Source organism: Vespa velutina, chromosome 20 (assembly GCF_912470025.1).
Source record: "Vespa velutina chromosome 20, iVesVel2.1, whole genome shotgun sequence".
In the NCBI taxonomy this organism is placed as follows: Eukaryota; Metazoa; Arthropoda; class Insecta; order Hymenoptera; family Vespidae; genus Vespa; species Vespa velutina.
Genome location: NC_062207.1, coordinates 3,227,034 through 3,253,238, shown reverse-complemented (window position 1 = coordinate 3,253,238; position 26,205 = coordinate 3,227,034). Strand labels below are relative to the sequence as shown.

At 34.1% G+C, this 26,205-nt stretch overlaps 1 protein-coding gene and 1 long non-coding RNA gene across 8 annotated transcripts in view; one reads left to right on the top strand and one right to left on the bottom strand.

Annotated features, from left to right (window-relative positions):
* Positions 1–26,205, bottom strand: part of LOC124955962 (actin-related protein 5) — a 36,893-nt gene that overhangs the window by 5,011 nt on the left and 5,677 nt on the right. The window contains exon 2 of one of the 4 annotated variants that reach the window (XM_047511182.1): positions 12,831–12,989. The exons of 2 other annotated variants lie outside the window; for them this stretch is intronic. The gene's annotated coding sequence lies outside the window, so the exon portion shown is untranslated. Of the gene's footprint in view, positions 1–4,327; positions 4,542–12,830; positions 12,990–26,205 lie in introns of those variants that run through there. One more of the 4 variants, XM_047511183.1, reaches the window with a different exon arrangement.
* Positions 3,245–7,581, top strand: LOC124955963. Of its 4 annotated transcripts, none has more exons than XR_007103034.1 (4): positions 3,245–3,681; positions 5,230–5,849; positions 6,545–7,166; positions 7,248–7,581. It is a non-coding gene; the product is annotated as an uncharacterized LOC124955963 (long non-coding RNA). The 4 variants fall into 4 exon arrangements; XR_007103036.1 differs by having other exon boundaries at positions 3,247–3,681; positions 5,230–5,666; XR_007103037.1 differs by lacking the exon at positions 5,230–5,849 and having other exon boundaries at positions 3,257–3,567.

Genomic DNA, 26,205 nt, shown 5'->3' with positions numbered 1-26,205 from the left:
TACATTAGACACTTAACTTCGATACTTTTAATCTTTGAAAGATTTAGAGTAAGAAAAAGAAAGGAAACGTTATAAAAGAGAGAAAAACATATAAGAATTTATCCTTAGCGAGAGAGAGAGAGAGAGAGAGAGAGAGAGAGAGAGAGAGAGAGAGAGAGAGAGAGAGAGAGAGAGAGAGAGAGAGTGATAAAAAGCATTCCTGATCAATTATATTTCCTATCGTTCTGGATTTCTTCACTCTGTCAGAAAAATTAATTAACGAAATAACTATAGCGATTACTGTAGCTTCCTTTCAGCCAATTTGTTTCTCGATATTTATTACCTTTCTTATCCTTATTTTATTTTTCTTTTACTTTTCATCCAAACGAAGGAATGTGTTACATAGATTACTCGTTCGAAGGAAGAATCGATTGGACGAAGGGAATAAATAAATAAATAAGTAAGTAAAATAAAGATGCAGAACGAAATAAAACAAAGAAGTTAATCGCGTTGCAGGTCGATCGACTTTTATCGATCTTCTTAACGTTTCTATCCAGAAAACCGTTCTTGGTTGTAGCCTGAACAAGGTAAAGAACGGTATCTAGTGGAAAAACGAAAATAAAAGATTGGAAGGTAAGAGGATTATCACAGAAGAAAGATCGAGAAGAAGGTGATGGGGGGTAGGAGGAGGAAATGGAGGTGGAGAGGATAGAAACCACCGAGTTTGTGGTGTGCAAAGAGAACGACAGAGAAAAATAACTTTATCTTCGAGCTTCGTCGTCTCGTTACATTTCCACGTTTACCAAGCTGCTGCTGCTGCTACTACTAATCGCCATAGAACGACTTTCTAAAGAAAATCTAATTGAAAATTTATGCAACGAAGTAAGGAACACATAAAACATTTTCTTAATTAATATCAAACATTAATTATATCGGGATGAGCTACTAAACTGCAACGCAACGACCTAGAGATATATATGTACGTCTGATTATAGATAAGTATAAGGGATTAATGGTCTCTCTCTCTCTCTCTCTCTCTCTCTCTCTCTCTCTATCTCTCTTTCTCTTAAGAGAGAGATGAAATTTTCTACCACGTTTGCTACCCTTACCGTCTCAACGAATTAAGTGATTAATTAAATTCCATACCGATTAAATTACATCATGTATACATTATACGTGTATATATATATATATATATATACATATATCTTATCATGCCCCTTATTTCTCGATGTATTTTTCATTAACACATTAAAGCAAAGACCAACACTCAATCATGCGACAAAAATATGTTTATGCGAGTAGACATAAATATATCGATCTAATATTATACGTTGTTATAGAAAAATTATATAAAATTTTTTATCGTATTTGATAGTTCGATCAAGAAGCATAGAACGATATTGTGTGAGAGTAAGGGTTATAGGATGATCATACTGTGTTCGCTATCTCTAATGACAGCTGACCTGATTACTCGCTCTACCAGTGACTCTCTCTCTCTTTCTCCCCTCCATTGACTGACGAATTAGTCGGTCGTCCACGTCTATTCGCGTAACGTCGCATCTAGGTGTATAGGTAAGTACTACTCCTCTTGTTGGGAAACAATAGGAACCCAGAATCCCTCACAGAATCTCGAGACTTGGGCTTTTGAGATAGCGAGAGATAGTTGGTGAAAAGAATAGTTGAAACAGGAAGAGAAAGAAAGAGAACAAGAAAAAGAGAAAGGCAGGTAGATGAACTGACAGACAAACAAACAAACAAACAAACAAACAAACAAACATACAAAAAAACAAACAAACAGACAGACAGATGCAACAAACAGACAGACAGACACAACAGACAGACACAACAGACAGACAGACAGATAGACAAGGGAACAGACAAAGACAAATTAGATAGACAAACAGAAAGAGATAGAGAAAACTCGATAAAACAGAAAATCAGAGTAGGGGAATTCTCTAGAGGGGTGGAGTCGGCACGAAGGGATAAGAAAATAGGGTGAAAAGTGCGATAGGTGTGGGTGGTAGGTTCCCGTAGGAACAACTGGCTGATATAAATCAATGACCGATAAGATCTCCTGTATCTCTCTCTCTCTCTCTCTCTCTCTCTCTTTTTCTCTCTCAGAAAAAAGAGAGAAGGAATAAAAGGTAGGAATAGCTCGTTGCTTTCCTCTGTCTTGCCCGGTTTGTTGACTCCAGTTGTCTTACCTCTAGTTGTTGGTTGTTCTTGATTCTTAGGTTCGAAAAGGAAAGGAGTTGTTTGGTCTTTCACCAGAGAAAGGTGGATCCCTGTTCATCGCGATAATGCCTCCTTTAAGGAATTATTTGTCGGTATACGCCTTTCTTAAGAAAATTCAACTGCCTCCTGTTAACTCCTCTCTCATTCTTCCCTTCATTCTTCTATTTCATTGTCAACTCCTTTACTTTTTCTGCAACCCCTTTCCTTCCCTCTCTTTCTCTCTCACACTTTCTTTCCTTCAACTATTACCTACTTATTTTAACTATCTTGTCATCCTGACAAATATAGTCCTTGATTTTTTTCTTTCGTTTATATTTTTTATGGGGATGGTATAATCTGCTAAATATATTATATTTAACTTTACAACACTTAGTAATTTGTTTTCTAATATTCATGCTGGATTCACATATGAGAGATTGTTTCTTTTTAATGTTCTTTTTTCTTTTTATTTTCTCTGTGTCTCGAGGGTTAAAAAAAAAGTTGATCGTACAATAGTTGCGATGATTTCTCGTACTTTCCTCAGATTTTTCAACGGGAGAAACGCTACGAGGCTTCGTTGGCTGATTGGTCGCTAGTGTATATACAACGTACGCATATGTAGATCGTAGATATGTAGAATTTTCACGCTGTGGTTAACAGCCGCGAGATAACAAAAGAGAGAGAGAGAGAGAGAGAGAGAGAGAGAAAGAGAGAAAGAGAAGTGCACGTAAGCGGAGGTCAGATAAAACGCAAAACATCGGGGCTGACACGCAATTAGTGGCAGCGCCGACTGCAAATCGTCGTGACGCAAGTCCGGCATCGCGGTCCTTCGGATTTACCGCTCTCATTCGTTCGCAATTTCTCCGCGAGTTCCGCAACATTTTGTTTCTCGTTTTTTGTCGAGTTCTCCGATCGATATCCCCTCTCTCTTTCTCTCTCTCTCTCATTTTCCTTCTCTTTTTTTTTAACTTCGAAAAAGAAAAAATGAGTTTTCCTTCAATTTTTTGTCTCATGATATACATATATCAAGTTTTATATTAATCTATATTAAAAGACCAGGATAGAAATATTTGTAAACGTTCCTCTGAATATTATATTATAAAAATATTAGATCAAGAGGAATTTATATGTATTGTAATTTGGTATCGATATTGTTCTGCGTTATTTTTCAATATTTTCTTTTTTTTTTATATTTTTTTTTCATTCATCGTCGACCACGAGTTATCATATATATAAAGGACGAAGGCAACGACGACGTTAATGGGAATCACGATTTCCATTAATGACAGAACCAGTAGGAGCAAATTCGTAGCACGACGTCGTTTTCCTTCTCTTCGTCTCTTTGCGGAGAAATTTTCGGAAGGGGTTAGGGTAAGAAGGATAAGGGTAAAGGTAGAGAGGTGTAAGGGTAGGTAGGATGATAAGGGAAGAGGAAGAGGAAAGTAATCGAAGCCCACCAAGAGTAGAAAGGATGAACGATTCTCGGTAGAGACATTTGAATTATTGTTTCTCCTTTCGCTATTCAATTAAGGGAAAGATTATCGGCCCTTCGAAAGTTACAATCGATTCTCTTGCAGCCGCGCGAAGACGCGAACGTTTGCTTTTGATATATAGGCTTCTCTTTCTCTCTCTCTCTCTCTCTCTCTCTCTCTCGTTTCTTCCTTTCTCTTTCTCTTTCACTTGTGAAAATCGAATCGTACCACCGTATTACCGGATCATTTATAATCTTAGCCTGGTTGAGAGAGTTTTGTTACTCTCTCTCCTTCTATCTATCTATCTCTCTCTCTCTTATTACTTCCTTTCTAAATGATTTTCTTGCTAGGACTTCGTTCGATTACTCGATATACCAACTAACATTTTCATTTCCTAAATGGATACTTCGAATTGCTTCGAAAATCGAACCAAACGATGAAATTTTACGATTTTATAAATTTACGATTGCAAAAGATTAGAGTTACTTCGAACACAATTGTTCAGACTTTTGGAAACTTTTATATATATATATATATATATATATATATATATATATATATATATATATATATATATATATATATATTTCATAAGTAAATCATCGTAGATTAATTAAAAGATCTCCCTGATAAGCCAATTAAAAACTCGACGTACTTACGATGAATAACAAAAGCGTAGTTTTTCTTTTCTCTCCTTTTTTCTTTCTTCTTCTTTTTTTTCCATTTTGTTTCAGCCGTGCCTCACAAATCATTGTCAAACAAATATTTTACAAGCAAATATTTTCCGATCGTATATAGAATGAGCCCCTTTACACGATACTCTTCTGCTGCTACTACCATGATTTCGTTAACATTGTTGTTTTTTTTTTTTCTCTAAAATGGAACTTAATAGAGAAAGTAAACATTACTCGCTCGTGGAATTCATTTTATAGTGCCAAAAAAAGGAACGACAAGAAAAAGAGAAAGAAAGCGAGAGAGAAAGCAAAGAAAAAAAAACAAATCTATAAAACTTACAGAAATAGTATCGTTTTCATTACTTGAATGAGTTGGACGAGGAAAGAAAGTATAAAAGAATAAAAAAGAAAAAAAATAAAAGAGAAAAAAAAGCAAAAGAAAAAGATAGAGAAAGAGAAAGAGTTATCAGGATCGTCGCTTGACACGAGACAGAATGACGAAGTAGAAAAGCGACAAGAAACTCCTAGAGATTCACCTAAAGAGAAAGAAAGAGAAAAAGAGAGAGAGAGAGAGAGAGAGAGAGAGAGAGAGAATGAAGGAAAGAGAGAGAAATAGAAAGACAGAAAGAAGAACATCTCTGTATGCGTATCTGTATGTGTATGTGAGAGAAAGAGAGTGAGAGAGGGAGAGAGAGAGAGAAAGAGAGAGAAAAAGCCAACCAAAGTGAGAATCCTTCTCGTCGTACTCGAGTCACGCACGATCGACGAAATCTCGGGCGTTTTTCGTGAAAGCTCACATTTCTTTCCTTTCGTTTTCTTTCTTTTTTGATTTATTTTATTTTATTTAATTTTTTTGTTTTTGTTATTCTTTTTATCTTTCCCTCTAGAAAGGAGTTCGACCTTCGGGAAAAAGACTAAGCCATTAAAAAATAATCTTTTTCATGTATACGTAAAAAAAAATTACAGAGATAACGATTTAACTTAACTTTTCTTTCCTTTCCTTTTTTTTTCCCCTTTATCAACGTTGTTATTTCTCTCTTCGAAACTTTAACCTTTTAAACGCGTTCGTGGTAACGTTTTAATCGTTAACTGTTACGTGTTTTCTAAACGTGAAAACTTTATTAACCTATTATAACCGTTCGTATTCTAAGCTCTTCTATTTTTCTCTCAAACTCCTTTTTGGACTTTCCTGATTACTCTTTTGCGAAGCCACGTTTTTCTTGGCGTGTTTTTGAAAAAAAGAAAAGAGAGAGAGAGAGAGAGAGAGAGAGAGAGAGAGAGAGAAACCTTTTATAAAAGTGTTCTAACTTGAAAGCAATTCCATGTGTGTAACTATTACTTTCATGAAAAATATAAAAACGAAGTCGACGAAGCACTTTTTAAAATAGTTACATACGTCGATCGACTCGTTATATCGAAATTATTTGCCCATCTTGATAGAATTTTGATTAATATATATTTCGTTAAACATTTATACGAATTCGAATGCAGTATATACTCGTTTACGGTTGGTCTAACTGGAACTTTCAATTTGTTTGTAATTAAAATCGAGCGAGAGAACCTTCTCATTGAGAGATTCACGATTTGATCTTCCTTTCTCTCTTTTTATCTTTTGATGTTTCAAATATTTTATTCGGACTTTTCCAGGAGTTCACGTTCAAGTACGTCATTGTTTTTCATCGCGACAATTTCTACAAAAATTTCTGCTTTTCTGCTCTCATTCAATGCCGATTACGTCTTCCTTATTTTATTTCTTTTTTCTCTCTCTTCGTTCGTTTACCAAAAGAATATCGCATCGGTTCTCCCGTTTCTGTTAAGTTATTTCGAGCCTAGTATATTATTCCTTCATCAAAATAAAATAATAAAGGAAATTCAACGAAAGATTCTATGCCTTTTAATTAATTATCTTTTCATGATATCTCCTAAATGGATTTAATTAAATAAATTTCACCATCATCTTCGTCATCATCATTTTCTTCTTCTTCTTAATACTTTATAATAAAATTTAATTGTTGATTAATTCGTTTGTTTGGATCATAAAAAAAAAAAGAAATAAAAAAAATCCAAAGAAAAAGAAAAGAGACAAAGGAAAAAGACAAAAGTGCGGTTGTGTAATCAATATTCGACGATTATCGTTTTCGATATCTTTCGAAGCACACACTAACATAACTCGATTTTAACGATCGACTCTTTTACGTTCAGAATTTCGACCAATCGCGTTTCATTCGAGCGTCGCGCGATTCTACTAACGGGGAACATCGGGACATGTGTAAAACGTCTCGTAGAGAGTGACAGAAAATGAGAGAGAGAGAGAGAGAGAGAACTTAGTAAGACCTTTAAAACGAAAACTTTCCAACGTGTTCGACGCTCCTTTCTCGTGACTCCTTACAACGACCTCTTACCTCTTTGGATTCGTGTTTCCGAAGGTGGCACTCAAGAAGAGATAATCTGGGATTTCGGAAAGGGGTTTGCCTGCCTGCCTGCCTGCCTTTCCTTTCCTTTCCTTTCCTTTCCTTTCCTTTCCAACTTAACGTAAATCTTCGACAAGTGAAAATCGTTACGAGATCTTAGTTGCATCATGATCGATTTTATATCATGGTATCTATATCTATGATCTAATCATTTTATCTCTAAAGTGATTCGAGTGAAAGAATGAAATTCAATTTAATTTCTTTTTCAACCAATTTTTCATAGAAATACTTGATAATTTTTCTAAGCAATTTCTAATACGATTGAGACCTATTATTCGTCTTTAAAGAAAACTATTATCAATAATATAGGATGACAAATTCTCAAAATTGCCAAGAGATTTCAAGACGAAATAGTAAGTTATACGTATGATCATTGTTACTATTCTTATTCGAAGTTAAATACATATTTTCTCAAAGACGTATATCATTGATAGAACGAAAAGGAAGGAGATACTATAATAAAGAACGAACGAGTAATGCACGAGTGATCGGAAAAGTATCATGGACAAAGACAATAAAATATTATTACGACAGATTCAGATATTATTATTTCTATATTGCAGAAAAAGTCGATACTTTCATTGCTGCTATTTGCTTGTGGATCATCAAATTATATTTCTCTTTAATGGGATATGGATCGTAAACGAGATCGATACAATGATCGAGGAGTGATCATCACTATCAAATAAATTGTCTTAATAAATTTTCTTATTGTCAATGCATATTTATATGATCTATTACTTTTCATTAAAAGAAAATCTAATGTAACCTGTCAATCTTATTTTTAAAACCTATAATCCGTTTATTATACACTTATAAAAATCAAATGAAAGAGAAACAAATGCATGAATCTATAATTTTACGATAATCGGATTGGGGTGATAAAACTTTGATAAAAATCTACAAAAAAAAAAAAAGAAAAAAATAAATAAATAAATAAATTAAAGAAAGAAAAGAAAAATCTAGGCAAGATTAGAAGCTCCATCATTTGGCACATATTCATTGTCTACGCTTAGTTCTTTCGATTTGGTAATTTGTAAAAGTCAAAAGAGAATCGAATCGATGTTAGAGAAAATAAGTCTACGGTGAATTCGCGTTCGTTTCTCCATTTTCTCACCATTTACAAAAAGAGAGAGAGAAAGAGAGAATTTTTCTCTTTCGTACATTTTAGCCATTGCACACACAATCCAATGGCAATTCTTTCCATTTCACCATCGCACGTTTCTTCCTACACTCCTGTTGGGAATCTCACGTCGCGGAAAGTTAAGATATTCACGAGTCGATTGTAAAAGATGCAGTCCAATCTAGATGCTAGCGAACTCCAACCATCTTTCTCTTTCTGTCTATTTTTCGTCCTACTATAGTTACAAGAGATACACAGAGAGAACTGCAAGATTTCCCCCTGCCTCCTTCTTTTCCCTCATAAGAAAAATCTCAAGTTATATCAAGAAAAAAAAAAAAAAAGAAAGAAAGAAAACCAAGAAAAAATAGAAACAAGAAATCTAATTTTCTTATCGACCTACACACGTTAGGCTAATCCTGACCATTTATCACTGTTCTCTGTCTACCGAATTCGAACGATTCTCTCTCTCTCTCTCTCTCTCTATCTTTTTGAATATGTATAACACATAGTAAAACTCATTCGAGTATGTGAAACACATAGTAAAGCTGGCGAGAGATATAAAGGTTCGTTCGAGCAACGAGAGAGAGAGAGAGAGAGAGAGAGAGAGAGAGAGAGAGAGAGAGAGAGAGAGAGTAAACGTTGTTATATTCCATAGGGAAAAAATCGACGCGATAGAAAAAGAGCTTCCCAGTATCCCAGTATCCCAGCATCCCAACATCCTCTCTTCCTCTCTCTCTCTCTCTCCCTCTTACAATCCCTGTAGTTTAAACCTTGCTACTTTCTTCTTACAATCCGAGTTCTCGATCGATTTCAACCACGCTCCTTTCGACGAACATTTTCACAGATGTATATCATTCTTCTCGCGCGTTTTTTTTTTCCTTTCTTCCTTCTCTCTCCTCTTCTATTGTATGAAATGTGTGTCAGGTCGACGAGCCATCTACGCTTGATGACCGTAACGACAACGAAAGAAGCGCTTCTTCATTCTTTTCTTCTTTATTTTTCCCTTTTTTTTTTTTTTTTTTTTTTTTAGTTCAATCGAATCATTGGACCTCTTATTCAACGCGGACATATCTACTACTTTATATCGATCGATAATGGACTATATCAAACACAGATAGGATTATCTTTTGACCTAATTTTTTTTCTCTCTCTCCTCTCCTTTACGCAAGGTTAACCCTCACGAAAAGAATCCCAGAGAAAAGAATTTCAAAGGATTCTTGCAAAATCCTATTTTACTACTTTCTAGCGCGATATCATCGAAAAGAAAATATTTATATTTGTTATCAATTGATTATCAATTTCTATCTTAATGCTATAGAATGGAAAATATAAGAGAGAAAGAGGGAGAGAATATGATAAACATATAAATAAATCATTATATTTCAATGAAATAATAAAGTACATTTGTGTTAAGTCGATGAAAATAATTTAATAGTCAATCAAACGATACAATGGGTGCCGGATTTGTTGACGGAAATTGACAGTCGTGATTTTGTTCACAATGAAGTACGATAGACAATCTCACGATTGACGGGTGTGAAACGATCAAAGCGTATGATTCGTATAATTTTTCTTTTTTTTTATTTCTCCTGAAAAATTAATAAATTTATTAAATTAATTATTTTATGATTTTATTGTAAAGTTCGGAGGTATAATTCTGAACATTTCTAATTAAGGAAGATAAAAAAAGATCCACAAATTATGCATTAAAAGACGAATAAAATCGAATGAAATGAAATAAATTGGAAATTTGTTGGAAGCTAGTTCGCGAATATAGCAAAAATATCATATATAGATAACATATATATATATATTGTATAGATATACGTAGATACGTAGTACCTGTAAAATAAGGGAATATTTTTCTTTCGAATTTATCTCAAACGATTTCACGTAGTTTTACCAAGGGAAATTCGTAATTCGACGATCGATCGATATATGTTTTTCCTGCTCGATTAAGCCGTGCCGTGCGTATACACACACAATATACAGTTTCAAATTTGATTTTCTTGCCATTTTAATACGTTTATATATGTGTGGTTGGCGGTTCTCGACGTTTACCACCGATAAATGCCGCAGTTAACTACAATTTTTATTTTTACGTTGCACATTGACTGTGTTAGATACGTTGCTTGAAACCCACATTCGATTGGCAGCCAATAAAGCGATTGTCGTTTTAATTTTCGTTCTTTGCTTGCTTTTAAACTACTTTGTTCTCTATCTATTCGAATCGAAACGATATCAGTATCAAAAAATTCCAGCCAATTATTTCGTAAATAATATAGAAGAATTAAATCTCTTTAGAAATTATACGTACATATATTGAATTACTAGCTTATTTTTGATCTCTACATTCTATTCATATTCTCTCTCTCTCTCTCTCTCTCTCTCTCTCTCCCCCCCTCTTTCTCTTTCTCTGATTCTGGCTAAGCCTGGTCGATTCGATAATTTATCAGGATCATTTTGGTACTGGTCGAACGGTGGTACTGCTGGAGCTTGGTCGAATTTATGATAACGATAACATTGAATAATTCGCGGCGAGCATTGATCGTAGACCGGTCAAAGCGAGAGAGAAAGATAGATGGATACGGTTGGATAGATAGATAGCTACACACACACACATACAGAAAGAGAGAGAGAGAATAGTGCGTGTCTCTCAGCAAACTCGTAATTTTGCTGACAGTGCAGCAAAATTAAATAAAAGTTATTGCTATGGCCTTCGTTATCTCATGGATATTATATCGATAATTCTCTTTTTTTCTCTTTTGCAAATGAAAATGGACATATTCGATGATGAGTAAAAAAAGAAATTGATATATAGATATAAGTGGGATGGATGGTTTAACAATTGTTTTTATTCATCGATTTTTCATCACGAAATTAATCATTTAAACTGTTGCCACGTTACAAATAAATTTGAATGTGTAAGACTTTTGTAGAAAATTCATTGACCTATTATCATCATTCCCTCTCTCTCTCTCTTTTATTATTCTCTTTTGTCGTCTCAATTCGTTTGCAACCACCGTGGTAACTTTATTCGGTTTACGGATATCCCGAGCTCCTCGTGCCGCGCTTTTCAACGATAAAATCTGAGAGGAAAGAGAGGGAGGGAGGGAGGGAGAGAGAGGGAGAGAGAGAGAGAGAGAGAGAGAGAGAGAGAGAGAGAGAGAGAGAACGATAAGGCATACTTTTGAGCCTCCCTTCTTCACCCTCAAACCCCTATTGCATCGTCCTCTCTGAGGCAACCCGTTCGACATACTTTTCGCATAGTTTCCTTCTAGTAACGCGAGTACGCACAATCGCCGTATCCGCGTAGTACTAGGATTTAAATAGTTTCTGCAAAATTTCAAGCCGAACGAATAGAAACCGTAGACATCTTTCTCTCTCTTTCTCTGTTTGTCATTTTGTCTCCTTCTCTCCTTCTCTACTTTACTCTACTTCATTCTACTCTAATCTAGTCTAGCCTACTATTCGTGGCAGGCTTGTTTTTCTTATGATTTATATATATATATTTTTTTATTTTTGATTATATTTTTAATGCGTTCCTTTATACAACGTAGAAAAAACGGACAAGTTTTTTTCACCTGTTAAAGTGTTAAACACCTAGTTATGTCGAATAATTTTTGTTTACATTTTTTCTGTTTTTCTTTTCTCTTTGTTTTTTCATGCTTGTTAAGAAACAGCGGAAATAGTAAAATGACGATTCTCAATTGGTGTTATTTCAAAAGAAAAAGATATAAAATATAAAATATAAAATATGAAATATAAAATATATATATATATATATACATATTTATATGTGCGTTATATATATAGATATACAAATAAATATAAATATACATATACATGTAATTTCTATCGGCCTTATAACATCAAGTACTTTTGCATCACAGCTTTCTCGGTAAGTCAATGAAATTCCCCTTTTATTCGGTGCTCGACCAATCAACTCATCGATGTTATTACTCGATGTCACTCGAGGTACGGCTATCGATTTCGAATCACACTGGCAGTTCGACGGAGAAATTTAATTGGGGGCCTCGTAATTCCCAGCTCAATTCGAGGTCGAACTGCGAACGCTTCGTGGCTTCCTCCTTTATCCCCCTTTACACAGCTCACCCTATTCGACAACATACCCCTGTACGATTCAAGCCCCGCATGGCCCCCGTCCAGCTTCTCTCTACTTGGATAATAAAAATTACCTTTCGTCGTTGAGCCTCGTGAAAAGTTAAAAAAATCAAGTGCGTTCAACTTAAGTTTTACGCACTTAAAGTTTTCTTTTATTTTACGAAAGTCGATTTATTATTTTATTCGGCTTTTGTGCTTTTATTTTTATTTTTTTTATTTTTTTTTTTAATCAGCTTACTCCCGTAGCTTTCTCTCATTATTATGATTATTATTATTATTATTATTATTATTATTATTATCATTATTATTATTATTATTATTTTTATTATTGTTATTATTATTGTTATTATTATTGTTATTATTATTAACAATGAGAATATTCATATGATTATTCATGCATTGTGAACGAACACAAGAATGTGAATTTAATTTTGGTCAATACGTATGTTAAATATATATTATATATTGTTGCGGTATGTATGTGAGAGCGATGATTCTGTATTATATTATTTTGTCCGGCCATTAAAAAGAAATATGGAATAATTATAAATGACCATTAGAAAGTGATACTTATTGTTACAGAAAAATTAACAGCATCATTTAGTTAGTATATTAATAACAAATAAGATGATTAAAATGGATACACTCTTTAATGAATCCAAAAGTAAGGATAATTTAATGATGCCCATTCAAATAGAATATATGAATCTTCGAAACTACAATGGGGACTGTAACCTAGACTCGATAATGATGTTAATTGGAAACGTACGTAATTATCAGATGCATTGTCTGATCGAGTTCCATTGACGGGCACTACGCGGTATATAGCAACACTATGTGAAGAGAGATGTTGTTCTCAGTATTGATGATCGATCTTGTCTTGAGGTTAATTAGTTCGTCTTATAAAAATGTTTATATCATCGCTGATCTGTGAAATAAAATTAACAGGAAGTAAAAGGAAGGAAAAAGAATGAAAAAAGAAAAAAAAAAAAAAAGAATTGATTTCATCGTAAAGCAACAAAGACTTTGTCGAATAATAATCGTATAAATTTTATATCATTTTAGAAAAGAGGATTTTATTTTCTACGTTCTAATTAATTAAATACTTTTTGTTTTCTTTTTCACTACAAATCCCTCAAATAAAAGCCGGAAACTCGTTACGAATTTCTTCCTTTTTTCGTGTAAAGTAAAAAAGAAAACAAAAGAGAAGCAAAAGAATGAAACGAAACGAAATATCTTTCGGGTTAATATAACACGTGGAAGAATAAACTTTTCCTACAAAATTAAAATCTACACGTTTGATCTCGCGATAGGATACATACATATATATATATATATATATATAAATTTTTTTTTCCTCGAATACATACGTTGATAAACCGGATAACGATGTGCATGAGATTGCACACACGGTATGTAACTGACAGCGATGCAAGAACGGACGAACAAATGAACGAACAGACGGACGGACGAACGAACGTGTGTAAAAACAAAAAAAAAAAAAAAAAAAAAAAGAAAAAAAAAGGAAAAAAAAAGGAGAAAAAAAGGAAATAGGATTTATTATAGAAATCGTAATAAAGGAATAGCTCGAACTAGAAAAATAATAAATCCTATCGGTCACACGACTATCAGGTATTGAAGAAAACAAAATATTAAGAAATTAAAAAGATTTTTCAACAATGGAACGGAACTTTTTCTTATTCCAATGAAAAGCAAATTTTAATTTCTAATCTAAATCCATAGATACCACCACATCACAGTTCTCTCTTACTCTTTCTTCCATTTTTTTTCTCGCCAATTCTCTCGTCACGTTCTCATTTTTTTTTAATCTTCTTTCCTTTTTCATTAACGTATGCAGCTCGTCGTTTCGACGTTGAAAAAGAAATAACGAAAAAAAGGAAAAGCTGAAGTGGGGAAAAAAAACATTGCTAGAGTACTTTGGTTGATCTTGACGAGAAAAAGATTCTTCGCGCTTGTAATATAAACGCATATATGATGCTGGTGATGATGGTGGTGGTGGTGGTGATGATGATGGTTTGGTCAAAGGAAACAATGCAGCCTTTCCGTATATTGTCAATTTGCAGGAAATCTTTATTACTATTTAAATTCCTCTTCTTGTATACGATAAGATTAATGTGGCATTAAATCGCGGAGGAAGGAAGGAAGGAAGGAAGGAAGAAAGGAAGGAAGGAAGGAAGGAAGGAAGGTATATGTCGATGAAAAGAGACTCGAGGTCGAGGTTATAAGCTTGGCAATGCGAAAGGTTGGTAAGGGGGCTGCGGGGATCATTTAAAGTGGATTTAACGAGAACTTCGCATATCGCAAGATGGGACGAAAAGAAAGAAGGAGCATGGAAGGGAAGGGTAAGGCAATCGTGGAAGAGAGAAAGAGAATATTATAAAGATCCACAAGGAGGAGTTCCATCACCTTTTATTCTAACCGACCTTCATCCTCATCCTCCTCCTCTTCTTCTTTTTTCTTTTTTCTTTTTTTTTTTTTTTTTTCTTACTTTATCCCAGCTTGAAATCGTCACTTCGAAATATTTAAATCTTTCCATTCTTCTCCGTCAATCTCTCTTCTCGTTCTCCTTCACATTTTTCCTTCTTTCTCTTTCTCTGATGCGCTGATCTTTCTGCTCGTCGGATTAACCGGACGATATTATTCTTCAATTTGGATTAAATTCTTTCCATCGTCAACCTGAAAGACTTTTCTTGATCCTTCTCTCTCTCTCTCTCTTTCCTTCTCTCTTTTTCTCACGCTACGTTGCGGTGTCTACGAAGAGAGAGAGAGAAAGAGAGAGAGAGAGAGAGAGAGAGAGAGAGAGGTCGAATCGAAAAATGCTGGACCATAGCTCGAAAAGTCGGATTGATCCCGAACTACTGGCGGTTTTCAACGTTTTCGCCGCGAATTCCATGCGGATCGTAAAATCCTACCGAAAGATTTGTAAGTAGGGAAGTGGGAAAGACGGGGATGGAGCTAAAAATGATCGTCCTTCGTCGGATATAAAGGAGAAAAGCTCGAGTAAAGAGTGAGAAAGAGTCAAAGAATAAGAGAATAAGAGAGAGTAAAAGAGAGTTCTTTAGTGGAAACGTAAGTCGTTTTTCTTTTGCCACTCGTGATATATTTAATCAAAAGTGAGTACGACCACTTTGTGAGCTGACTCGACTATCTGCTTTGATTTATCCAGATGTAGAATTTCTCGGGTAATTTTATCTTAAATTCTATAACTTTTTATATCAGATGGATAATACATTTTCTATTTTCCTTAACTCTGATCGTAATTTATCCGTTTATTTCTTGGACAACAATTGAACTTTTCTATAGAAATTTCCAAAATTCTTGCGGCCAATATTAGCAAGCCAAGAATATTCAAAGTATCCAGTTGAGATAATCTTCCTTCTAGTTTCAACATATATTTTCAAAGTTATTTCTTCCATCAGAGAATTTTACTTTTCGCTACAAATAAATCGATTATTACGCGTCGTCATTAATGAAATTCCCTTTGAGATTGTATTCCGCATCTTCTCAATCAATGTTATATGTGTTGCAAAGAACATATAACATTAAGGAGATTAATAACTTCACTGAAATGCTACATTTACATTTAGATTTACATATATATATATATATATATATATATATATAATCCAGATGATTTTATCGAAATTCAACGATATGTTATGATTTACTTTTCAAGTAATTAAACTCACTTGCAAATTTCTTGTGTAATAGAGGCAAAACACAATGTACTCTAATACCAGTTATTATCAAAGTCCATGAGAGAGTGAGAGAGAGAGATGGCGAAGAAGAGGTATCTAGGAAGGTGCCTTGTTAATAATCGGAATTATATTGGCAAATACCACGACTATGGGATAGAACATAATACAACGTAGAACCTTCGACCTCGTAACCGGAAACAATGGTGCGGTTGGGTCAGCCTTTGCGATAGCCGTTGAGAGCTATCGATTTCCGAAAAGCACCCTCCAGTCGATTCGAGCCAATGAAAATGTTAGGTACTGAGGAAAAAAAAACGATCGCTTTTCCGGTTTTTTCTTTTGTTCAGGGTGCACACGCGTTCGAGCGTGTTCCATCTCTACTTGTAAATGTAACTGCCCCTCCCTGTCGTGGCATGCAGCCGTTTCTACGAACGTGAGATTTTTTTCTAATTTCTTATATTCCCGATTGAAAAGCAACTTTAAAAGATTTATTGTTTGTATTAAAAAAGAAAATTGTTTTCTATATATATTTATATAAATATATATTTTTTACTTTCTTCCTAGAACTCCTCTTAACTTATTTTTATTTTATTATTATTAGAGTCACGAGAAATTTCTATTTTCCATACATAAAATATTCCATTTTCTTCCAATTGGTAGACGTCTGAGAATAGTACTTGACTGCGAATAGAAAAGTCGAGAAAATTCTCGAAAGGAATTTTTTTTATTCTTTTCAACAAATTTCTGTTATAAATTCCAAACGCTGTTTTATTCTATTTCCTCGACACAAATAAGATATATAAAATGGAGTTTTTAGAGAGCTTCGTATTTTATAACATTATCGCCGCGCGTCTTGTTATTTATATTATTAATATTATTATAATAATATGAAACGCTTCGAAGGTCAAAGAAACAAGAGATAATCTCTTTTTCCAGTCGAGATATCAGCACTTGCTTCTTTGAAATTCCTCCGCAAGATAGAGAGACGAATTCTTGGGAAATACGGTTTTAGAGAGAAGATCCGCATGCAGAGTCCCTCGCGCGTGCAAGTGCGTCGCCTAAGTGATTTACATCGTTTCCCAATTTTGGGTCTCCGACAGTAAGCACGCTTAAGGACGTTATTCTATATCCCCATTTCTCTCTCTCTCTCTCTCTCTCTCTCTCTATCTATCTCTATCTCTCTTTATCTCTCTTCCTCTTTGGGCTACATAGCCTCACGTTTTACGAGATGGTTGGACAGAGACAGAGAATGGAAAACGTGATAAGGCCTTCGACTAACCCGTTGGGTTAAGGTAGATGGAAATAGAGAATGAGTGAGAGAAAGATAGAGATAGAGATAGAGGGAGAGGGAGAGAGAGAGAGAGAGAGAGAGAGAGAAAATGCAATAGTAGTAGTGGTGATGGTAAGGGTTGCATCAGAGTGAAGAAGGGATGAGGAGGAGACAGTGGATGTAGGCTTCAGCCCGCCGTCGGGTTTCTTGTAAGCCGGTAATCTTCGGTAAGTAACAAAACACGCGGCTGAGCTTAGGAGGAACGACGACAACGGTGGAATTCTCTCTTGGAAACTTCTCGTGTATATCGGTTCGTAACGTACAACTAACGTACTTGTTACTAAGAGATGTATAATGAACGTACAAATTCATAGATCTGAATCTATATTTTTACATTTGATTTTTTTCCCCATTCCCTATTTTTCTTTTTGTTGAATTTTTTAATCGATTTTTAGATCGACTTCTTTCGACGATCAACTTGTTGTTACATTTAGGTTTTATCTGATTTAAAAAAAAAAAAAAAAAAAAATAAGTTGAAACCTGAAATTGTTCGGAAGAAGATAAAATGGTGTTGAAGATCGTCGTATCGTTAGAAAAAAAAAAAAACAAAAAAAAAACAAAAAAAATAATAAAACAAAGAGGAGTAAAAAGCAGAAAGATGTAGGAGTAAGGGACGTTAAGGATTCCCCTCGAGCGTTTCCACTGGAGTTAACGGAATCTCGATAAAAAAACTTGTATATATATATATATATATATATGTATATACAGGTTAGCTAAGCTACACATAGACGTATCGTGATACCTTGACTCCCAATAGGATCGTTGGAAAAATTCTTCGTATTTTTCCAAGAGAAGAAGAATCGGCGGAACGAGAAAAGACGATTTTCATGAAAAATCGTCTAATTTCTCATAGTCCTGGAGTTTTATCGTTCGGTAGATACGTACGTACGTACAATACTCGACCATGCGTATGTGTATACGTCGAGAAGTGCTTCGTTTTCCATCTTGCGTGTCTAAAGTATCTTCCTTTTTCTCCTTCTTCTCCTCCTTCTCCTCGATTTCGTCTCGTTTTGCCATATTCTCGTTTACGAGAACGTTGTAAGAGTAGGATGTTGTTGAAAGAAGGTGCGCTTCGCTTAACGTATACGAAGCAAGAGTAAGTCGATGCAACGACCTTCGAAAATTGATCCTCATTCTTCTCTTCTTCTTCATTGTCATTTTTTATAGGACATATTGTTCGATTGGTTCACTAATATCGATGAGTATACGAGATACAACTTCTGTTAAATATTCCATATATGAACGTGGTAGAAGAAGAAATGTTAATCATTATACCATTATTATTAAGAAAATATTCCTTCTTGTCAAGCGTTTAGAATTGGCGATAAATTTGTTGACTACATTTTTTTATTATTTAACAAAAACTCAAACTGCCTGACGATTGACCGTAGGGGAACACGCATTATCTCGCTCGAAAAATTTACATAGAAAATTGGGCGCAAGCTGCATAGGGCATTTACGGGTATTTCTATGCAGGAAGCTATTTCGAATTGCTTCGAGCTAGCAGCCCATTCTGATAGCGAATAATCGGATCGTTGCGTTAAACGTTCTTCATCGTTTCCATTCAGGGTATTCTTGAACCAATTGTAATCAAGACTTTTCACCTAACTTCAAATGCTCCTTCTCGAATTATTTCATCGTTCAAAATTCAACAACATTGTTCTCTTATCGTTTTGATTCGTTAAAAGCTTTTAATTTTTCAATAATAATAATAATAATAATAATAACAACTTCTAACACAAAGTTCCTAATCGAATAAGAGAGATTTAACAAAATCTTTAAAAGACGAAGAGAGATTTTAAGCTAATTCCAAAGGATCGTTCCTTCAGGACAATATATAAATGCAATGCAAACTCGTATACAAGTCGAAGCTGTAAAGCAATGCTTTTGTAACTAGCAAACAGACGAAGCCGTAGAGATGCAATGGTAAACGCGACGGATTATCCAGGTCATTGCTTAGTGAATCTAACAGATCCTGGCAAATCGCCCTCGTTTCCCGAATTCTCGTTATACAAAGAGGAAGAGAGAGAGAGAGAGAGAGAGAGAGAGAGAGAGAGAGAGAGAGAGAGAGAGAGAGAGAGAGAGAGGGAGAGAGAGAGAGAAAAAGAGAAAGAACGATATTTAATACCGAACGATTCGGTAATATGAACACAGAGAGAAACGTGTAAACACCATTCGGTTGTTTGTATTTGGTGCTTCGTTGCATCGATAAAAATAACATAGAGCCAAGAGCAAAAGCATGCTAGAGTGTAGTTTAGCGAGTAGACCGATATCTCTTTTTATTTCCAATTGTTAGAAAGAAATGCAGTAAAGCACCTTTAACAATACATAGCTATATATTCATTGCAACAAATAAATACTCTATTATGTCTCTTTGCTTTTATCTCTCGTTTGTTCTTTTCTTTATTATTATTATTATTATTATTATTTTATTTCATTTTATCTTTTTTTTTTTTTTTTTTTTTTTTTTTTTTTTTTTTTTTTTTTTTGTATGTTTAGTCAGTCACGACCTAAATCCCCGAGAAACAGAATGATTATTCCTCGACTTAATTTTATCAAAAGCACGTTCGCAAAATAATCGAATAAATACAGAACGAGAGAATGGGAATAGATTGTTGTAAGTACATCAAAGAAACCCACGTTAATCATTCAAACGTGCGATTTCAAAAGCTCGTCACGTATTGTTCAGTATGTGAACATCGTTAATGCATTATGAAGCTCGATAGAATCTCTTTAAAGCTTGGAATCCCAGAGAATAACGAAAAGCTAAATTGAAAAGCTGTATATTATTGCAATTCAATAATAAAAATTCTTGCCTATGAAAATTTAGCAAAGAGGTTTCGTAAGAATATTAATGTATCTGTCTGTAGAAATGATGAGCAAAGAGAAAGGAAAGAAGAAGAAAAAGTAAGACAGATAGAGAAATAGTGAGAGAAAGTTAAATCTGAAAATATTCAATATAGTAAATGTAAGAGATAAAAAGGGAGAGAAAATTTTATTGGTTATTGCAGAGTGCGATATTAATCTATGTAATCATTATCTTTGTTATCGATCGACCAATGTACATATACATATACATACACATATATATGTATATAGTATATAGTATATATATTTCTACCAGTCTAACCCAATTTCCCTTATTCTGACCGAGCACACTTCGAAAATCATATCCCTACTCTTACACATGGACAACCTCTACCACCATCCTACTTTTCTCGTGTTTGAGAGGTGTTTGCATTCCGGAATCAATTGCGTTAGAGATTACCGCGTTTGATTCAATTCCGAGTTCTCGTTGAGCTTAATTTATTATCGTTTCGCCTAACAGTTGAACTGTTTGCGTGCTGTGTATATATATATATATATATATATATATATATATATATATATATATATAAATATATATACACACGCACATATACATATACACATATACGTACATGTATCTATATGAAAGTGGCATGTGAATATTACGTATGCACGCACGTATACACGAAATATGAAAAGCATGAGGGTGGTTGTTAGAGTGCAAACGTTAAAACAGCACGTTGATTTTCGAAAATTGCCGTCATTGAAACGTGAAATTGTAATTTTATAGATCATTCATAAATTCGATCTTCAATCCTCTATATATAAAAAGCTGTTGTAACTTTGAAATTGCACACCCATAGATTTATATTTAAAAAAAATTTCCTTTTACTTTATCTCGTTACAAAATTTTTTTTTGTCCCTTTTCGAATACTGAAAACCATCATATTATATAATTGTTTTCTAAGCACAAGAAAAAAAAAATTGAGTTAGAAAGGATTAATAAGATATACCAAGTCTGAATAATTGATGTTTGATAGTTTATTTTCTTTTCGAGAGAAAATATTAATTGATTTCGATCGAATCTAACTGGGTGCAATTATAATTGACTGCATAGGCTTTCAATTGCTAGACGATCGGCTTCTGGTCGGACGATCAGCGAACGTAAAACGAGGTTATTTCGATGGTGCGAATATTATCGCAGCAAATCCGAAAGGTCTATTGTTCTATTTTCACCGTGATATCGTGATATCGTGATATCGTGCACGGCTGACGATCCAATCACGCAACGACGCGTACTGGCGCGAAATATCGTCAAATCGTACTTCTCGTTTCGTTTCGAAACTTTGCCCACTTGATCTCGGGCTTTAATGCGATTTATGAACGGAATACGCTTCGACATAATTCGGTCAATGCACGATATTCTCGTTCACAAATTATACCAAAAGAAAAACTTTGGCGAAACTTGAGAAAAGAAATTTGTTTTTCAAATTTGAGATAAGTTTGACCTTAAAGTTGCTTTAATATTCCGATCAAATACTACCACTATTTAAAAATAAGTTGTTTGTGTATCTATTAATCGTACATTAAGTTATCAGTTTATTAAGTATTATACCGTACTTATTAATATCAATTATTTATTATTTAATTATTTATTGTTAGTGATAAAATAAAAGTATATCCTAGATATATTTAAAAGACGTAAATTTAGGGGACGTACATCGTCCGTTTTTGACTAGAAAAGAGAGGAAAGAAGACGGGAGTGAGTTCTTCCTTGCATCGCAATGCGGAATTGCACGGGGTCGAGAGGTTGACGCGAAGTCCTCGGCAATTAACACCAACGTTTAATTAAGCATCCCCCCATAGCTGGGTAAGCGCAGACGCTTGATATTCTCACATAGCTAAAGCAAAGATATATCGTTACTACTAACGATTATTCTAGGAGACAACGACGGTAGGACCTCGAGACTCCTAGAGGTTAAGGGTCGAGTCTGTCTTTTAGACACGTTTGAATTAATGGAGCTCAACTTCAACCCTTTATCCTTGAATATTTTCATTTATCTGTTTAATAGTTAACTAACCCTTGGATAATAAAGATTATACATGAGTGAAATTTCATCCTAATATCTTAATTTATTTATCAATTAAGACTTTGAGATTGAAATCATTGCTATATACATTAAAAAAAATAAAAAAAAGTAAAAAAAGAATCACTCATTGTTAAATTAAAACTGATAAGTTTTTCAATAACATTAAGAACAACATTAGAATGAATTTTCATCAATGATAATGGATTCTTTTTATCAGATCTGACAAACAATTACTTTAGCCTAATCTTATCTATCATCTATTCATAGTACTATAAATATATTTTCAATAAACAAATCGTCCATATGATTAAATTAAATTGAACAGTTCCATCAAATTTATTAGTACGTGTAAATGTTTCCTTTGGTCTTGGCATTTTATGTCCGTGAGAATACCGTAATAAAGTTACGCTAGATTGCTTTTCTAATAGTTATCGTAATGTTAATTAACGAGGACACGGTATTTACACGATCAACGTGTTCGTAAGAGATTACACATTGGCCGCGATCACAGTTGAAATGTTCGACTCAGCCTCTATGATGCTGGTAATTGTCGTATTTACTTTGGCAAACGTTTTGTAGTTACTACTACGTATTGATGTTTATCAATCATTAGCATACATACGTACATACTTTTAAGAAAGATTTCTTTCTCGATATGTCATTCATTTTCTATACGAAATAATCGATTAATAATAAACAATGACTCGATGTATAATATTAAGAAGAAAATATCTATTAATAAACCAAATCTCTATTTATAAAACAAAGTAATATTTAATAGGAGAAAATAATTGATTATTTCTATGATTTCTCTTTATGTGATTCAATCATTTTTATCATTTATAAAGAAAACAAGGAGCATTCGCATAAACCCGAGAATTTGGAAGTAGTTTCGTATAAGAAAAAAGAGAGAGAGAGAGAGAGAGAGAGAGAGAGAGAAAGAGACTAAAAAAGGTAGAAATTGACGAAGACTGTTAAGATCTTTGCTAAAGCATGTGCGTCCCAAGCACGGAACCCATTGAACAGACCTAAACAGCAATAAGCGAGCAATAAAGGATACTTTATGACAATCAGGGGAGCAGTTCTACCATAACCAACCGTGATTTCGATGTCGAAGGAGAAAAATAATCGTCGAATCCCTTTTCCCGGAATGCGATCACGCCTGGCCGATATTTTTCTTTTCTTTTTTCTCATTTTTTTTCTTCTTCTTCTTCCACTCACAATGGACAATCCCCATGAGATTTTATTATTTTTCTTCGACAAATGTATCCACGAATAATCCTATCAGAATTATTAATTAATTAACTACAACTTGTCAAGCTTCTTTGGAAATTGATCCGAGCGATAAATTAACGATTAACATTAATCATCTCAAAATTTTCTTCACCTATATCCACTTTTATCTTGACAGAAGTAAAAGAAAGAGAAGAAGGAACGTTGAACGAAATAGAGGTAGCAGCTGGAGAAGAACATGTAAAGTGGTAAGGAAGATGTATTTCTCGAGTTTTCTGTATAATGATATGCGGCATGTAGGTTTCTGAAGTACCGTACGTGACATGAGCCCTTAGCTTTTTCAAGAAAAACTGTTGTTACTTTTCTTTCTTCTCAAATACGACATGAAAAACAAACAAATAGTTTAATGATAATCCTGGGTGAGGCTTGTCCATGGATGATACTTTTCATTCACTTCAGCGTTAAAATAATTTTATCTTATACGATTGTTCCTTAGAGATCGTTTATAGAAAAACGATCAATGAAAATCTCTGCCTGATATCTTCGACTTTGAAAGTAATATCGTCAAGTAGTGAGAACACGATTGACTTTTGAACGGTGTTGGTTGGGTTTACTTGACAACCAAGTGAAATATCCTGAAACAGAAGGACGTGACAGAAAGGGATCGACTGTATTCCTATTTGTGTGGATGTGTCCATGTATATATATGCGTACTGAGGTGTTCCTGCGTAATGCGCATCGTGTGTCAGGATCAGCCTGTCCATAACGCATCCCCGATATCTCTCGGCGTATCGGAGCTTGTGTATCTAAATGAAGGATCGGCTGGGATCAAGAGGGATAGTGAATACTGAATCAGGAACATGTTCGTTCCTCCTGCCTTCTCTCTCTCTCTCTCTCTCTCTCTCTCTCTCTCTCTCTCTCTCCCTCTCCCTCTCTCTCTCTCCCTCTCCCTCTCTCTCTCTCTTGTTTTAGTCTGATATCTGTCGGTTTGACTGTTACAATCTCTTTCTTCCTCTCTCTCTCTCTCTCTCTCACACACACACTCTCTGTGTCTCTCTCTATCTCTTGAAATTGCCATGACACCTGTATGCTCCTCAGAATTTCGAGATTAGATCGTTCGGTTTATGATCTTCATGCGAATCGGCTTATGATCTTCGTGTCAAGATCACGATGAAAATCTCCTGACGATTTAAGCTTTAAATCTCACTTGCAATCTTTTATTCTTATTCTTTTTTTATTTTCCTTTTTTGTTATCGGAATATATCGGAAGACTTTTTTGTTGTCCATAAATTTATAATGTTTTTCATGGATTTTTATTTCTCGTTGAATTTTTTTTTCGCCATTCTACGGTACTTTCCTTTAAATTGAATGGGATCTCATTGAGTTTTTCCGATTTCTGAGTTTTTCCTTAGCGTCTATACTCTTTTTCTCGTCGAAGGTACGAAGCAAGAAAGGATCCCTTAGGCGATAAATGCTCCAAATGAGAAAGCAGTAAGGTGCCGGCTCAGTTTATTTTGTTAATTAACTACGTTAGATATAAATCGAACATGTATTTTTCTAAACGAATTCTTTTGCTATTCCACAGAAATGAGTTTCGTGGGATAATGTGACGTAAAAAGAAATATAAGTGAGAAAGCTAAAAGATTGCAAAGGTATAGAGGATGAAAGTGGATAGAAAAAAGAGGGAAATGAATACTCGATAGAAAAGAGAAAAAAAATTTCGAAATAATTTCATCTTTTTATCATGGATTAATCGAGTTATATAATATGAAGAACATAACTATGATATTCTTTCTCGCTTTTATCTATCCTACATTGGATCGTCATGATCTTAACGAGTGTTCGGTTTCCCGTAAAGTAAAGTAATCAAATACACATTTATCGAGAAATATCAATTTTACAAGTGACGTTTCTTTCGAAGCAAATCGTTCGGCCGCGAAGATATAAATTCTGATAAATCGTTTCCCGACGATATTCTATAACGTTCTCGGGAAATCTTCCGTGTCTTGAAAAGACACGGAAATGAAATCAGAAAGAAATAAAATAAAATAAAATAAAAGAAAATAAAATAAAATAAAATGAAAGAAAAGGAAAGAAAGGAAAAAATAAATATAAAATAAATAAATGATCTTTGATTTCGATGATACCTTAACGAGAAAACGTTTCGTACAATTGACACAACACGGCTCGTATAAAATTCATTTCAATCTAAAGTTTATTTCGCAAAGCGGACGTCACATAGAGTTTTTCATCGAATGTAATTTTTCATTTTCTCTCGCTTTGCAGACAGATAATTTTCAAGGTTTAATACAAGTACGACAAAATTTCATTTCATCGGTATGCATTTTGAATAATATCGAGAAATCGCTAACATATATATATATTCTATAAAAAACCTTTTATGAAAAAATTGCATTCAGAAAAAACACGATATTTTTAATTAATAAACTCATCGTTGAGTCATTTTTAAATGTCATCATATATTCTAACTATTACGATCAAAATCTCCAATTTGACCTCCGAGGTTATTTTGACTTTTAATTATTGTAACAAGTGATCCGAGTTATCAAAGTATTGACGAATGAACAGAAAGGATAAACAAAGAGCAAAAACAAAGGAAAAAAAAAAAAAAAAAGAAAAAAGGACTAATAAAATATTTTTTAACAAAGTTACTCCAAAAATTTTCCATTTTAATTGATTTTTTTTCTCTTGACTTTCTTAATATTAAACTACCGCACAAAGTCGAATAAGTTGGCAATACTTGGTCGTGTTATATAAATTGTAAGGCTGAAATCTTCGAGGAAATCTTTGAAAAGTCGAATATTCGAAGGCGTCAACGAGAGGACGAGTTGGAATTAACGACGCCGCACCGTTGGTATTTCGATGCGAACTGAGAGAGAAGATAAGCAGTTAATCCATTACCGGTTAATTGAAGAGAAAGTAAAGAACTATTTCTCTCTCTCTCTC